The sequence below is a fragment of the Chinchilla lanigera genome, unplaced genomic scaffold (genome assembly GCF_000276665.1).
Source record: "Chinchilla lanigera isolate Chin_1 unplaced genomic scaffold, ChiLan1.0 scaffold00127, whole genome shotgun sequence".
Taxonomy (NCBI): domain Eukaryota; kingdom Metazoa; phylum Chordata; class Mammalia; order Rodentia; family Chinchillidae; genus Chinchilla; species Chinchilla lanigera.
The window spans coordinates 1,457,684-1,471,010 of NW_004955528.1; the positions used below are offsets into that span (position 1 = coordinate 1,457,684).

Below are 13,327 nucleotides of genomic sequence, written 5' to 3' on the forward strand. Positions count from 1 at the left end.
CATCCCCCCGCCCCGTCCCCGCTCCGAGCGGAGGAGCGCACCGCGAGCACGGGAGCCTCGGCCCGCCCACCGCCGGTTTCCAGGAAGCCAGCCGGCCCGGGAGCCCTGCCGCGGGCCAGCGACTCCGCGTTCCCGTCCGAGCTGCCCTGATAAACTCCCAGCGCCCTTGCTGCGTGGCTCCCAACGCGGGGCACCCTCTCTGAGCCTCAGTTTCCTCAAGTGTGAAACTGTCCTCAGAGGTGGGCGTTCAGAACGGTAAATGAAATAAAACGGAGTGAGGTTAGTCCTGTACCGGCTCATCACACACCTGCCCTGTGTCCACAGCGGATCGCTACGGTACTTTTATTTTTGCGGCACTGGGGATTGAACCAGGACCTTCACCCTGAGCTACATCCCGGGCCCTTTTTATTATGTATTTATTTTGTTTTGAGGCAGCCTCTAAATTGACCTTGGCTGTGCTCCAACCTGTAATCCTCCCGCCTCAGCCTGCGGGAGCGCTGAGGTCCAGGCGTGTGCCATCCAAACCCTGGGTGAGGACACTGATTCTAAAAGTCAGCGGTGACCCTGTGCGCTGTATCCTGAGATTAGCCGGGTAAGGGGAGCTGACTGGACCTGAGGGTAGGCAGGTGAGAGGCTGGAAGCTCGACTGGAGGGAACCCCCAGGGGTAAAGAGAAGGAGCCGCGGGGCTGGGGAGAGAAGTCTGCGCACACCGCTCAGACTCTTACAGAGCCTCTTCCTTCCTTCCGAAAGGTGGTGGTGTCCTCAGGACTCCGGGCTGGCTCCAAGGAGCGGAGGCCTGGCCTCCACCCCGATTCAGCCCTTCGAGAGAACTTCCCTGACCACTGTCCCGAACGGAGAAGCCTCCTTCCAAAGGACAAGGGGTACCAGGCTCTTCACCTGAGACGGGTGGGGCGCGACTGGAGAGGACCCTGCAGCACCTCCCCCGACTACAAGGGACTCGCACCTCTGTGGACCTGGCTCTCGGAGTGGACAGAAGCTGCCTTTGAGAGGCAGTGAGCTCCTGATAAGAGAGGTGTGTCGCGGAGCTTGTCACCTGTGGCAGTGATGGGAGGAAACACCCCGAATGTGAGAGAGGCAGGGCTGGACTCGGAGTTCCCAAAACTTACCTCTGGATATATCCCCTGAACAAGTGGAACAATATTTTTCCTTTAAACAACTCATGTGTTTTATTAAAAGGGTAAGTTTGCTTTGAAGAAGGTAATCGGGATCGATTATCATAGAAAGGTCTTCATAAAAATAGAGGAAACAAAGTAATAATTAAATTCTAGCCAAATACCACTGCCTGCTAAGACTGCACCCCAGGCAGGCCTCAGACCCCAGCAGGGATCCTGCAGGATTCTTCCCCAGATGTCATCTGAAGATAAATCCAGGGCAAACATTTCTAGCCTGTTAATGAAAATACAGGCCTGGTCCTGTCCTCAAAGGTTCTCCTAGGCTTCTAGGCACCTGAGGGCATCTGTATGTCCAGAGACCTCAGCACAGACCACACCCCGTGCAAGAAGCCAAATTCACAGGCCTCTGGGCACTCGGGATGGAAGAGCTCCGACCCTGCAGGCCCAGCGGTGGTCTTCAGGAGACTGTTCTGTGCTTTATCTCGCTCTGGAGGACCAGAAGGGGTAGGAAGGGCTGGAGGGAGGCCGCCACAGAGCACTACAGCGAGTTGGAACAAGGGCAGGGTGATTATGTGACTTGGAACATTCTGAACTCAATAAATTCTATCCTGGTGCTGTTTTTATGGAGAGGAAATAATTAAAAAGAATGAACTTGAGTCCACTAGCTACCCTGTGGTCTGGTGGGGGTGTGCTGCTACATGCTGGGAGTCTTTGGAAGTCTCAGAACAAACGCCTTATGCTTTTATGGTCAATTATTGTCCTCTGACATCATCTTTGGAGAGCTAAAGACCTGAAGTGTAAATGCTTGTGGTTACACGTGCTCCTTCTCCACAAACTTTGACTGGCTTGTGGACACCGTCACTTCCAGGACATTTTATCTTTATAGGAAATTTTATCTTAAGGCCGGAAGAGAGACAGGCGCTGTGGAGCTCACTTGTAATTTCAGCTGTTTGGGAGACTGAGGCAGGAGGATTGCACATTCAAGTTTGCCCAGTTTGGGCAATTTAGAGAGAACTTCTCTCAAAATAAAATATAAAAAGGGCTGATGTTGTAGCTCACTAGTAGAATGCCTTGGGTTTAATCTGCAGCACTACACACACACACACACACACACACACACACACGAGAAACAGTTTCTTCAAAGTTTGAAAGAGTTTAATAGCCAAGCCGGAATGGCCTAGGGTCCTCACTGCCCGTCCTCCCCTCCCCGTTCCTAGTCCTTGGATGCATTTCAGACAGCCACCAGCCTGGCTGCTAATGCGCTACTGCAGAATATTTAGACTTCTGTTAATGCAGTGTTTGGTGTGTCTATTTTGGTGAATTTTGCATATATATTAGTGAATTCATTTAAAATTTATCCCCATTCTTCCTGACTTACAAAACAAGGTCATTTCAAAGTAATGATCATTGATCTCAAGTCTGGAAGTGTTAACAGCTATTGGCGATAAAGTCTCCCGCTGCAACCAGGCCCTGGAAGCCCTGGAGAAAGTTATTAAAAAATATTTAAAGTTAAGATTCCACTGTGTTGCATGAGAAAAAGAATCTCTCTAAAGGTAGAAGGGGAAAACCAGGCTGAGTGAAACCAGCTTCTAGCTTTCCTGTAGAAGGTCAGGCGGCAGGCACACTAAATCCAGTGTTACGTTCGGGAAGGATTCTCTGTGGCGGTGTAGCCCACAGCCCGACCTGCAGTGGAGACAGGGCCGCCCGAGAAGGGAAGCTGGGAGAGGCATCCGAACTTCTGGGATGACAGAACTTCTTTGGGAATGAAGACCATCAGGTAAGGGGAGGCTATGGACAGCTGTGAGGGCCTTTAGAGCAGGAATCCATGATGTAAACACATTTTTTTGTCCTCAGAATTACAGTTTCTTCTCTGGAACCCTTTCGGAGCAGGAAGTGGCTGGAGGGCCCTGCTTGCTCACTGTTGCCTCTGGCACTCCCTTCGCTTCCCTGGACCTCAGCCTCCTGCCGTTCTCACGGGCTCGGCCAGCTGCACTGCAGGCCCTCGGCGCGCGCCGTCATCTCCCCATCCCCTGTCCGTGCTGCCTGGCCAACCTCTAGGGACCCTGCCAGTTCCATGCAAGCACTGTGGATGGGCTTGGATGACAGTGACCAGCCGCAGTGATCAGCCGCTCCGGACAGCAAACTCCTTGCTGTCTATACTGCGTCTCCAGGGCAAGAGGACCCTGGGAGATGAGTTTCAATTCAGCCTTTGTCTTTTTCTGAGACTCTGACATGGTAAAAAGCAGCTTCTGGGGAATGTTTCAAGAGCACTGGATCTTGGTGTCCTTCCAAAACACCAGTGGATACGGCCGCTCGCCTCGGAATCAGAAATGTGCAGATGTATCACGTGAATGCGGCGATTTGTCTGCTACCCAGGCTCCTTCTTCATGGGGCGGTGGTTGCTTTAGTCCAGCATTCTCAAGCACGGGGTCCAGCTTATTCTGCTGGTGAAGGGTTGGGCTTGATGCCTGGCCAGCAGCTGTGGTATCGTCTTCTCTTTAGAAGCACAGTGGACGCCTCAGTGTGCACAGACTGACGCTAGTGATTAGGTGCTGGGTAGGAAAAGGTGACATTGGGACGTCCCTGCCCGGGCAGACAACTCTGAGGATATCTGGGGTCTCCTCAGTTTCAGGGGAGGGAGAAGGCCACTCTGGCTCTGGGGGTGGACGAGCGGCTCCCAGCCCTGTGGCTCCTCGACTGCTGCTCTTGCTGTGCACAGCATGGCTCTGTCGCACCCCGTTCTGCAGGGTGGTTTGCACTGCATTGAGATCCACTTGTGTGGTCTCTGCATAGCTTTTACAAAGAGGCAAATGTTCTTGCCAGCCCAAGTGCACCCAGAATTGCCCCAGCCTGCCCAGCTCCTACCCTGCTGGGACCTCCCACCCCAGGAGGACCTCGAGTTGGGTGAATTGCCTTAGCTTCAACAGACCATGCAGACGGCCTGCTGGACAGGTCCTCTCAAGCCTCGCATTGGCCTCTTCCCTAGACCACCCATCTGTAATTGCCTTGCGACTGGCAGCTTATATCTCATCAGGGATGCTTTCATGTGAAAAACATTAGACGCAAACCCTCACATTATCAGCAATTATTTGCAGCCCTGGGTGGGTGTTGGTGCGTGTTTTACTTTGTTGGGTCCTTAGCAAAACGGTGGTGAGTAGACCCTTTCTTGCCAGTCCTTGGCACCTCTCTGCTAAACTGCTACCTTTCAAAGTGAGTGTCAGAGGGACTAAGAATTTGGGACATTGCCAGAGGGCGTGGACACTTTCCCCTTAGTCCCTCAACCCGCAGGAGCCTCCAAGTCTGGCATGAGGAGGGGATCTGCCCTGTGGAAGTTCCCGGCTGTGTGCAGATGTCCCTGGCCTTATGCAAGGCCTGGGCAGTGTACAGACAGAGTCCCCAGGCCTGTGCATAACTGCCTGGCTGTGTGCAAAGCTGGCAGACTGAGGTTAACAAGAGATGGACTGCTGGGAAAATAAGGGGGTAGATTCAGGCAAGAGAACCCTGCTGGTCTCCACGTTCCCTCCCTGAGAAGCATGTGCTATCCCGAGGGGCCAGGGGGCCAGTCCAGAGGGTGCCCGGGCCATGTCCAGCTGATGCCAAGTTAGTCAGACCTGCAAGGTGCTGGCCAGCAGGCCAGGGGAGCTCAGAGGAGTTGTCAGAGAGCGTGTGACGGTACGTGAGCCTTCTGAGAGGCAAGAGAAGCTTTCAGAACCATCTGCCCCTAGCAGCCAGGTCAGCGCCCTTGGATAAACAGGCCCTTAGCCACTTGGAGACACAGAATTTTCATTTTCTCACCCCAGGGTAGAAATGTGATTTTCTGGCTTGCTGAGCGGCCTGGATGTTCCAGAAGGGATTTGGAGAGCCAACCTAATTTCCTGACCCCAGAAGTCGTATTGCATCCTCTGCCAGGTCTGGGTGTGGCCCTATGTGCAGGCCACAGCTGGCCTCCCTGGACACTGCACAGGGCCAGTGCCTGCAGCTGCTTGTCTTGCCCATCTCCTTTCTTGGCCGCTCGTCTTCTGGCCCAGGCCTAGGGCCGGGCCACCCCTCCAGGCTCTCAGTTGCACAGAACTGCTTCTCCTCTGTCTTCCAGGTGCTGCTGGCTGGGCCAGCTGAGTAGCAAAGGTTACCTCCAAAGCTGGGCGCTCCGGGCCAGCCACCCCATCTGCTAGGCAGGCCCCATCCCTGCCCTTTAAGACGAAGCCACGAGCCCTGCGCCTGCCCCAGCCAGCACTCCTGTGCTGTATCCAGCCACACCCCCAGGAGCTGCTCTGCCCCTGGTCCCCATCCCCAAACGACACCAAGGCAGCTGCCTGCAGAACTGTCTCCTGCCCCCAAGCCCAGCTGCTTCTCCAGCCTCTGCCTTGGAACCTCCCTGGCGGGAGCTGCTCCAACCACCCAGGGCTGTCTTCTCTGCTTTTCTTTTCCAGGCCATCCTTCACCAGGCCTCCATGGCGTCGGCATTCTGGCCAGCCCCAAACCTGTGTCCAAAGCCGAGTGTCCTCCAAGTCACGCTGGCTCCAGACCCCCCAGGAGCCCTAAGAGTCTTGTAGGTTTTGAACCTGTGAGACTGCAGACAGCACGGCCCCGGCCCTCCTTAGACCTGACTGCTCCCTCGTGGGTGCCGATGCTCTGGGCTGAAGGGCAGAGCCTTAGCGCCCCCGTCCCTGAGCCGGCACCCAGTCTGTGTGAGGCAGTGGAGCTTCCAGTCCCAAATACTTCTCGGGGTGGCCGTGACCCCTCTGCCTCTGTTCTCGCCTGCACTGAGGCTCCGGCCTGTCAGCCCTGCTCGTCTGGCCCTGGGGGTCCTCTGTCCTCACGCACTGCTCGGAAGCCCTCTCTCCACACAGCAGCAAACAAAGCAGAACAAAGCTCACCCAAATAAAGCAAATCAACCGGCCGCGGACAGGGCCTCTGTGGGCCATGCTGGCCTCTCGTCTCACATGTCCGTGCCCTCCCCTCAGCCCTTCGCAGCTCCAGCTCCCGCCTGCTGGAAACTCCCCCAGAGGTTACCCTGCCCCGTCCGGGCTGGGCCAGCGTCCCTCACCCACCGAGGTCTGTGTGTGTCCGCGCAGGCCGTGCCCCTCGGGGTGTCAGCCCTGCTGGCATCTGTCCTGGTTACTCCCAGGCCCTGACGCAGAGCTGCACACCTTTAGCACTTAGTAAACAATTATCCGCCTGCAGAGGGAAGGCCGAAGCCTGCGCTTCCGTACAGTGGGCCTCAGCGCCCGTCGTGCCTCGGTCCTCTTGCTTCACCCTTCTCAGCATCCAGCCAGGCTCCCCAGGGCATCACCCCCACCTCGTGCCCTACTCAGGCGCAGCCCTGTTAGCAGCCATGCTCCTGGGCCACTGGCCTCGCCCAGCTCCAGGGCCCTTGTCCCCCTGGGCTGGCTGGGCTATGCAGGCCCCCTCTCAGCCTGTCCCTCCCCGTTTCTCTCAGTGTCTTTCTGTCTCTGTCTCTCTGATTTGTCTCCCTCTCTGCCTCTTCTTCTTCCTTTTTTTTTTACCCTTTTGAGACAGGGTCTCACTATGCAGTTCAGGCTGGCTTTGAGCTCACTTTGTAGCCTGGCTGGCCTCAAATTTGCAGCGATCCTCCTGCCTCAGCCTCCCGAGTGCTGGGATTACACGCCTGTGCCACCACGCCTGGCGGTTGCTGCTTCTTGTCCCCAGAATTTTATTTATTGCAAAAGCAACATTATACCAGCATTGAAGGACATTGTTAAAGGGGAAATTTCCTGCATGGCCACATGTCCTGAGCACAGAGACTGTTTTCTTATTTTCCATGTTTTCCTCCCACCTGAGCCTGAGACACCTGGGTCTGTTGTCACAGCGAGAGGTGGGCCCTCCCTCCGCACATGTGCGCACCCCTGTCCTGTTGCTGATGGCCGCAGCCCCACACGGACACAGGCTCGACGCCCTCTTCTGTTGAGTTGGTGCAGAGTGCGCTAACCAGCGTTGCCTCCCCCAGGGAAATGTCTCAGAGGCCGCAGCAGGAGCCAGCAACGGCAGTGGCAGCCAAGGTGGCTGTGGTCATCTGCACAGCCCTCGGGGAGAGTAACCTGGCGTCGCCTGCACAGCTGGCCTGCACACAGCCCTCATCTCGGCAGGCGGCAACAGCTGGGCTCGTTCCTGCAGAGCTGGTGGGTAACCTGCAGACCAGGGAGGTCTTCCTGGAGGGCGGAGCTGAGCCACACTGCTACCCTGTTTAGTGACAGGTGGGGAGATCACCAAAACAGAGGGGACTTGGAGTGGAGGGGTATTAACTTTTCCAAGTGCCCCGACTTTGGTCGCAGGGGTGGTGTCACTTTGTCTAAAAATACCCACCGGGAAAGAAATACTCTGTTGGAATGAGCCCAGGGTGTGCCAAATGTGCGCAGGCCCTGCTCCCAGTCATTGCCACCACTGCTGATTCCCGGGCCTCTGCCGAGCTGGGGCCCTGGCGGTGGCAGGGCCCTGGGGCATTCTCCAGGAGCAGACCAGGGAAGGAGGCTCCTCCCCCTGCGCCGCTAGCTCCTCTCTGTGCCTTGTTGGTCTCTGTCTGGGCCTCTCTGTCCCTCCGTCCCTTTCCAGGAAGCCCTCCCTGCTGTCTCCCTGAGCTCCAGCCCAGACCCGTCCTGTGCCTGCCCAGCTCAACATCTGTAGGGGTGCCTGGCCCCTCCCTTAATCCTAGGTCTGGAAACCACCCTCCCCTTTTTGGGGGACAGGGCCCCTGGCAGCCTCAGGATGGATGGGGGCACCTCCCAGGAGAAGGGCTACTCAGAGGACACTGGGCACTCCCCAGGGGACAGTAGGAGCCCTGCTTACTTCCCCAGGGGACTCGGGCCTTCAGAGCCACATTTCAGGTGCCACCTGGGCACTTGGCTTCTGGAGCCCTGGCTCTGCCCCCAGGGATCCCCGGGGGTCTGCAGGAGAACTGGTTCAGCCTCCTGAGAGCCATAGCGGCCTTGGGTTTACTCTGCCTCCTGCGCCAAGGGCACAGCCTCCTTATGATTAGCGATGGACCTCGCGCCTGGCAGGGTGGTGACGGAGCTGGGGCAGGGCTCGCATTGCTCCAGAGCCCATCTCAGTGTTTCTCAAGCTTGACTGGGGCAGACTGCGGCCTCTCTCCTATCCACCCTCTGCCCTTCTGAGGCCTCTTTAGAAGAATTCATTCCAGAAAGTGCATATGTATAGTGTTGCTATGTGAATATGTTGTGGAATGACTAAATCATGCTAATTCACTGAGCCCTTGCTTCACGTACTTTTTGTGTGTGATAAGAACACTTAAAATCTACTCTCAGCAGTTTCCCAGCATACAGTCCACACTGCACCGCTTGAAGCAGCATCTGTGCGAGACACTTCATCTTCTGAGACTGTACCTTTGACCAGCACCCACCGGGAGCCCACCTCGACCTGGAAACCAACTTTCTGCCCTGTCCCCCACTGAATTTGACTTCTTCGGGTTCCTCATGCAAGTGAAAGCACACAGGACTTCTCTTTCTGCACCTGGCTCATGTTCCCCAGGTCCTTCCATGGCACTGAAAGCAGTAGGGTTTCCTTCTTCCGGGCTGAGCCAGCGCCCTCTGCATATGTGCACCACATTGCCTTTATCCATTGTTCTGCTCACGGGTACTGCAGTGGGTTCCACTTCTTGGCTACTGTGAATGAGGCTGCAATAAACACGGGAGTAGCAAAGTCCCTCACATGCCCAATTTCATTCTCTGGGACGTTGCACTCAGAAGATAGACTGCTGGACACAGGGTGGTTCTATGGTCAGGTTTTTAAGGAACTTCTATAAAGTTTTGCATAGTGACCAAGCTAATTTACATGCCACAACAGTGCACAAGTGTCCCTTTTCTGACATCCTCGCCGACGCCTGTTCTTTCTGCTCGGAGAGTTGCCATCCTAACGGGCGAGGGGACCTCACTGCAGTTTGGATTTTTACTTCTCCAGCCTGAGCGATGCTGGGCGTCTTTTCTTCCTGCTGTGCCATCGGTAAGCTCTCTCCTGAGAAATGTCCAGTGGCACCCTTGGCCAATTCTCCACTACATGATTTGTTTTCTAGCCTGTGTGCTGCTGGGATCCCTTCTATATCTTGGATATCAGTCTATCAGCCATAGGGTTTGCAAATATTTTCTCCCGGTCCACAGACTGTCTTTGCACTCAGCTGATGGCTTTGTTCTCTCTGCGGAAGCTTTTTAGGTGGATGCAGTCTCATTTATCTGTTTTTGCTGTCTGTGCTTTGGGGATGGTATTTCTGGGGACTTCTTAAAAGTGTACTTGTGTGCACTGTTGGCAGGAAAACGAACAGTGAGGCTGCTGGGGAAACCGGTGTGGCAATTCCTCTAAAGTTAAAAATAGATCGACCGTGACATCCAGCAACTTCACTTCCGGGTACGTATGCAAAAGAAGTGAAAGCAGGGACACAAAGAGGTATTTGCATACCTACGTTCCTGACAGCAGCATTCACAATAACCAACGTGCTGCTGAATGGATGGATGGAGAGAGAAACGGCTCATCCATATGGTGGGTTATTACTCTGCCCTAAAAAGGAAGGCGAACTTGGCACGTACATAACACGGATGGACCTGGAAGGTGTTCTGTGAAGGGAAATAAGCCAGACACAGAAGAACAGACATTGTGTGATTCTACGCATAGGAGACTTCTATTTTACTGCATGTATTTTTTTTTAATTTTTTTTTTTTTTTTTTACTGCATGTATTATACCTTACTTTAAAAGTGACTGTTTATTCATTTATTTATTTTTTTTGTATTAGGGACTGAACCCAGAGCCTTCACACTGAGCTACATCCCCAGGCATTTTTTATTTTTGTTTGTTTGTTTGTTTTTTTTGGGGGGGGGGTTTCTCTGGTACTGGGAACCGAACTCACTACCTTGCGCTTGCCAGGCAGGCGCTTTGCCGCTGAGCTAAATCCCCAGCCCCTCTTTTTCATTTTTTATTTTTGAGACAAAGTCTTAATAAGTTCCTAAATTCCCCAGGTTGGGCTTGAATTTGTAATCCTTCTGCCTCAGCTTTCTAGAGTGTTGGGACTACCTGGGTGTACCACCATGTCTGGCAGAAATAGAACAAGTACATAAAATAAAATGTTTTTTTTTTTTTTGTCTTTTTTGAGACAGGATCTCCCTGTGCAGTTCAGGCTGGACTTGAGCTCACTTCGTGGCCCAGGCTGGTCTCAAACTCGCAACGATCCTCCTGCTTCAGCCTCCCGAATGCTGGGATTACAAGCATGTGCCACCACACCCTGCAATAAAATGATATTTTAAAAATGTGTATGTTAGGCACTCATTTTTATCTTTTGTAGGCTGGGCCGTGTGTATGGCCACTCTGAGAACAGGCTCTGGATTAGCAGACGTGGGTCACATTATTGGCCTGGAGAAATGCCTACCTGCTGTGTGGACCTTGGGCAAATACCTCAGCTTCTCTGGGCCTCAGATGTTCATCTTAAAATGCAGCTAATAAGAACACTGGTGTCACAGGGCTGTTGGGAGAATTGGTGAGAAAACATGAACAGGGACCTGCCAAGGCCAGCACCAGCAGCGATCCATCACCCCAAATGCACATCCAGTGCTACAGAGGGCTGGGCCTAGGCTCTAGGAGTACAGATTCCCATGGGGGTTAGGGAAGATGGGTTCCCCAGGCAAGGAAAGCCAGATATAAACAAGCTACCTTAACAATTATGAAATGCACCGGGCAGGAGGACACAGAATGCCAGGTGGGACGGGCCCAGGCCTCCTGGGTGGGGCCGCTTTGGCAGAGACCCAAGGAGTCACAGGGACAGATGGCCCGCAGGTGCTTTCAGAGACCAGAGCAGCAGGAGCACAGGCCAGGAGGCCAGCAGAGAGGGGCTGGCGAGGCCTGGGTGAGCTCTGGTTGGGGGGCCACCGCAGGTCTCTCTAGGACACGTGCGCGGTCACCTGTGTTTGGACCTCAGTCTCGGGTGAGGCCGGTGGAAGCCGGCGACAGACAGCGGCACCGGGCGGGGCTCCGGACGGAAGGCGTTATGCTTGGCTGATAACGTGGGGGCCACTGCCGGGTCCTACCCAACCCAGCCCCTAGTGACCAGTGACTCACAGCCTGTGGCATCAGACCAGGGAAATGGAAAAACCCGAGAGCATTCATAAATATTTTCTCCATAACCCTCATTATTTATGTCTCTAAATGGCCAGAGGTGTTACTTCCCTTCCGCTCAGCCACATTCCCAGTGAAAGAAGCAAAGGTGTCCCTTCCTGCTGGGTCCCTCCTAGGGGGAGCTGGAGTACTGAGGTCTGTTTACACCGAGCTTTTGTAGGCAAAGCATGACAGTGACGATGGTGACAGTGAGGGTGGTGATGTGGTCCTGACCCTGCCTGTCCTCCTCCCAGCGCAGAGGAGAGAGCATGGGTTTTGCCGGGAGAGCAAAGGCTCAGTTCTCCGTGGGCGATGGTTGGCTGTGTGGGAAGGGAGTCTGTTGCACGGTGAGCGACCGGCAGGGAGAGGAGGGCTGCCAGGAGTCTGAGCAGGTGATGGGCCTGAGCGGCAGAGAGAAGGCAACATCCTGGAGAGATGTCCTGGGGCCAGGGCCCAGGGTTCACCCTTGGGCCAGTGGTGCCAGTGAGAGAAAGGCCGGAGAGCTCCCGGCTTAGGCACAGGAGCTCCTGGGTGCCTGCCGCACACTGTGAGTCAGGAGCTGGGCACAGGGCGCTGGGCTGTGAGCAGAGCTAGCAGCGTGGTAAGAAATGCGGCATCGTCCCTAGGGTGAAACGCGTTTCTCCAGCCCGGGCCGGGCCCTCTGGTGGGGATTGGCTGGGAGGGGGAGATGGGGGTGGGAGCCGCCAGGGAAGGAGAGGGAGGCAAGAGATGGGGCGGCTCAGATGGCGCCCAAGAAACCGAGTGAAGGCCTCTGGCTTCCTGCTGCTGCCGCCTGGGCAGCATAGGTCGGAAGCCAACACAGCCTGGCACAAGAGGAAGCACCTGGGCCCCACCACCCCCAGAAGGCAGCCTGGCAGGAGCCATGGGCGTGGTCAGACCCGGGCCCTGACCCAGCTAATCCAGCGGGAGGAGGTGAGAGCGGGGCGGCCACCTGCCCCTTACAGGACCTGGGTAGGGAGTTGGCCGCAGCCTGGGGGCAGGCTCAGGGTCAGAACCCCATGACCTGCATCTGTGCCACTTCTTCTTTTTTTTTTTTTTTTTTTGGGTCTTTTTGAGGCAGGGTCTCGCTCTGCAGTTCAGGCTGGCCTTTTGGTTTTTCTCCGGTACCAGGAATCAAACTCATAACCCTGCGCTTGCCAGGCAGGTGCTGTGCCACTGAGCTAAGTCCCCAGCCCCCATCTGTGCCACTTCTAATGTCCCCAGAGGCCTTGGACAAGTCGCAGCCCTCCTCAGAGCCTCAGTTTCCCCACTGATAAAGCCACAGGGCTGAACCCAGCAAAGAAGACACACATGGGGCGGTCCAAACTGTGGTGAATGTTTAAGTAAAAATACGTATTAAGGTGAAAGACACACTGCCAAAAGCGCTGGGTGTTTGAAGTGAGGGTGGCTTTTTCAGGAGGATCGATAGCAAAGTATCTTTCACTCTAAGAAGTTTTTATTTAAATATTCCACTGTGTGTTTTGGTCATACCTCATGTCTGTCACATAAAAAGATGATGCTGTGTCCTCCTCCACTTTGTTCAAAGACTGGCACTGTGTGACTTCTGGCTCTTCCCCAAAATCGAGACGACCGTGAAAGAAAGGTAAGTGCTTTGAATTGACGCAGGACACTGAGGCAGCCAGGGCTGTGCAGCCAAGGACGAGGACGAGGGCTCCCGAGCTGCTCCGAGGTGGCGAGAGCGAGGGGAGGGTGTGTGTGACGTGAGAGAGGCTGTGAATTAATGGCGCTGTCTTTTACCGAGGTAGAATTCTAACCGTTCTCTCATTGTTGAGGATACTCGACTGCTGGCCGCAGCGCTGGGAGGCTGCAGGGATGGGGGCTGAGCCCTCCCCTGGGGGCCCAGGCTGAAGTCCCCGAGGACTCTTCCCAGGCCAGAGGCTCTGGTGGCCTCGGGGATCTGGAGAGGGAAGCCGAGGTCCTGAGGAAGGAGTGCCCAGGGAGGACAGGACTGCCCCAGGGGCCCACTGGATTAACCCTGAAGCCTGGTCACCCAGCAGGTCCCTCCCTCTGCACTGGGCAGCCCCCGTGACACACACATTCTCCCCTGCCCCATGGCACACAGTC

At 55.1% G+C, this 13,327-nt stretch overlaps 2 long non-coding RNA genes across 3 annotated transcripts; both read left to right on the forward strand.

The window, feature by feature from the left end:
* The first annotated feature begins 25 nt into the window (after positions 1-25).
* On the forward strand, positions 26-1,215 carry LOC102025616. The gene is made up of 2 exons (XR_264685.2): positions 26-336; positions 752-1,215. It is a non-coding gene; the product is annotated as an uncharacterized LOC102025616 (long non-coding RNA).
* A 7,732-nt stretch (positions 1,216-8,947) lies between these two features.
* LOC106147215 lies at positions 8,948-10,292 on the forward strand. 2 transcript variants are annotated; one of them, XR_001231987.1, is made up of 3 exons: positions 8,948-9,108; positions 9,413-9,507; positions 10,248-10,277. It is a non-coding gene; the product is annotated as an uncharacterized LOC106147215 (long non-coding RNA). The 2 variants fall into 2 exon arrangements; XR_001231986.1 differs by having other exon boundaries at positions 8,949-9,108; positions 10,252-10,292.
* Positions 10,293-13,327: the final 3,035 nt, after the last annotated feature.